The sequence below is a fragment of the Ochotona princeps genome, chromosome X (genome assembly GCF_030435755.1).
Source record: "Ochotona princeps isolate mOchPri1 chromosome X, mOchPri1.hap1, whole genome shotgun sequence".
Classification (NCBI taxonomy): Eukaryota; Metazoa; Chordata; class Mammalia; order Lagomorpha; family Ochotonidae; genus Ochotona; species Ochotona princeps.
Window position 1 is genome coordinate 75,667,891 of NC_080865.1, and position 2,513 is coordinate 75,670,403.

At 46.3% G+C, this 2,513-nt stretch overlaps 1 pseudogene; it reads right to left on the bottom strand.

Moving 5' to 3' along the window:
- Positions 1–828: 828 nt before the first annotated feature.
- On the bottom strand, positions 829–1,840 carry LOC101530544 (protein phosphatase inhibitor 2-like; annotated as a pseudogene).
- Positions 1,841–2,513: the final 673 nt, after the last annotated feature.

Sequence of the window (2,513 nt, forward strand, 5' to 3'; positions counted from 1 at the left end):
GTAGAAAACACAAGCAGGAGGCCAAGATAGGAATATGGAGGGGACACTGCACAAGCTCCATTGCAATATGTATTCAAAAACTGACCAAGTCTCCCCAGTGTAGAAAACAAAAGCAAAAACAAAAACAAACAAAATAGCCCCAAAAAACCAAAATCCAAAACCAAAATGCCCACTGAAAACAGTTGATAGCACAAATGTTTAAGTGGTCAATTTATGGGAAAAAAGTTACTTTTGATGAGAAAAAGCTTAGTCTTTTCCTTGTAGCTACCAAAAAAACTTCTCTGGAATTTAAAAATTAAAAGGCTAGAAAACCCAAGAGTTATAATCTTTTTCAAATAAGCAGGCAAATCAAGTTGAGGACCAGTACTAAAATACTTTTCATCATGAATATTAATCAGTCCATGTATTTTATTACTCCAATTGGCTTTTGATTTTAAAATCATGCACACACAAACACACACACAAAGTTTTCGTAAGAACTACTACATCTAGGAGTGATGAAAATAAATTAGTTCCCCTTCTCCCCCAAAAGACATTGCCTAATCTCTAAAGCATAAAAAGCTCTATAAAATCTTATGCAAATTAACTAGTTCTCTTACAAAAGTAATGGAGTTTTGGACTGATGACATCACACTGTGTTCATGGTGAAGTACTAGGCATAAGAAGATGAGGATCAATTAGGCATTTTCCAGCTAATTAGTTTATAAACTATTATTTAGTTCTTGCCGCCATATAGGAACTGGGATGTATTTCGGTACTCAGGTCACGGATTACGGAGAAAGAGAAGCAGTGCATCACAGTGACAGGAGAAATAACCGCAAGGCTGAAGAACTCGCTTCTGTCAATTCTGGGATTTGTTTTGCTGTTGGTCACTTGGAGTAGATCCTTGATTTGAGTCTTCTGTATTCATGCTTTCTCCATCTGCAGTCTCCAATACTTCTTCATCTTTGTCTTCATCATCATCATGTAGGTCTTTAGAAATTAATTGATTAGCTAATTTAATATTCAGTCCTTCATTGTAGTGAAGCTTTCTTTCCATTTCAAATTGCTATTTTTTTTTTCTTGTTCTTCAGGTGAGAAGTCATTGTGCTCTCCAATGCTTTCCTGTTCCCGAATTCGGTATTTCGGCTCTGAGCCTTCAGCAGCAGCTAATTTGTTAGCTAAGGTGTCTGGAGCTTCAGTGGTTTCTGTATCACTATATATGTCCTCATAATCACCGCCTAGCATACAATGGGAAGGCGTGCTTGGTTCATCTATTTTCATTAAACTATAGTCTTTGTATGCTGGATAATAAGTTGCCAAGATGCTGATTTCATCCCACTTCTGCGATTTCTTACTCAGTTGCTCGTCCACACTGCCGCAGGGCTGCTTGACCGAGGCCACCCTAGATAGGGGTTTTGTTCTTCAGGATCTCCTTGATGAGCTGGTGCGAGGCCTTCCAGGCCGCGGCTCAGGGTTGCTGTTGGCGTGTTCAGGGAAGAGAAGAGGGTCGGGCGTTCACAGAGCCAACCTGACAAGGCAGCCGCAAGAGCCTGCTCCGGGCTAACAAGGCTCGCGCGCCTCTGGGTGTTGCGGAGAATGCCACGGGCGTATTGGTGACCACACAAACGACCCCAACGTCACAGCCTACGCTGCCGGCTTGGCGTTGCTCTGCGTTTTTACCAGTGGCTGGTAGAGAGAGGCCGGCCTAGAGTCCCACCACGGGAGCAAAGCGGCTGCCCTCAGGCTTTATTCTTGTGTGTACCAGCCAGTACATGATCAGGTTTGGTCTGTCGCCTGCACCAGCCAATGGATATATCTGTGCATGTAGCTTCCTGGTCAGTTCCACCTCCAGCCCCATCTCTCGCAGAAACTGATGGATGCTAAAGCCTAAGGCCAGCCCAGCCCAGCCCAACACAGACCCAGTCCAACCCAACACAGACCCAGTTTCTATGCACACCAGTGGGTGCCACAGCCTAGTAAGGGTGACCCCCAACAATCCCCTCCAGGCCTGCTCCCAGCCCCAGTGTTTGCATGTGCTGGCATGTGCTGCAGTCTATCTTGGTCCATACAGCTTCCCATGTGGCTCTCGTGCATACCCATGGATATTGAAAGTTAGATCAGCCCAACCTGCCCCCAGACCCTGCCCACGTGTATGCTAACAGGTGCTGCCCACCCCTAGCCCAGGCTCCTCATCCTAGCCCCAATGAGTTCTGTAGTCCAGCCTGGCTCAGCCCACCACTAGCTCCAGCTCTACACAAACCCACAAGTGTTGTAGCCCCACAGAGGTGAGCCCACAAGTGCCCTATAGAATCTGCCCTCAGATCTGGTTCTTTCACATTTTGGTGGGTGTGGTGGCCCAACCTGAAATGGCCCACCCCTGTTCCAACACTCACTGGTCATTACTGCAGCCTAACCCAGCCAGATTTGCTCTGTAGCCCCAGCTTTTGTGTCAGCCAGCAGGCAAAACGCAATGCTACTTAGCCCAGCCCAGGTCTTCCATGAGGACAGGTGTCTTGGCCTGACCCAGATAC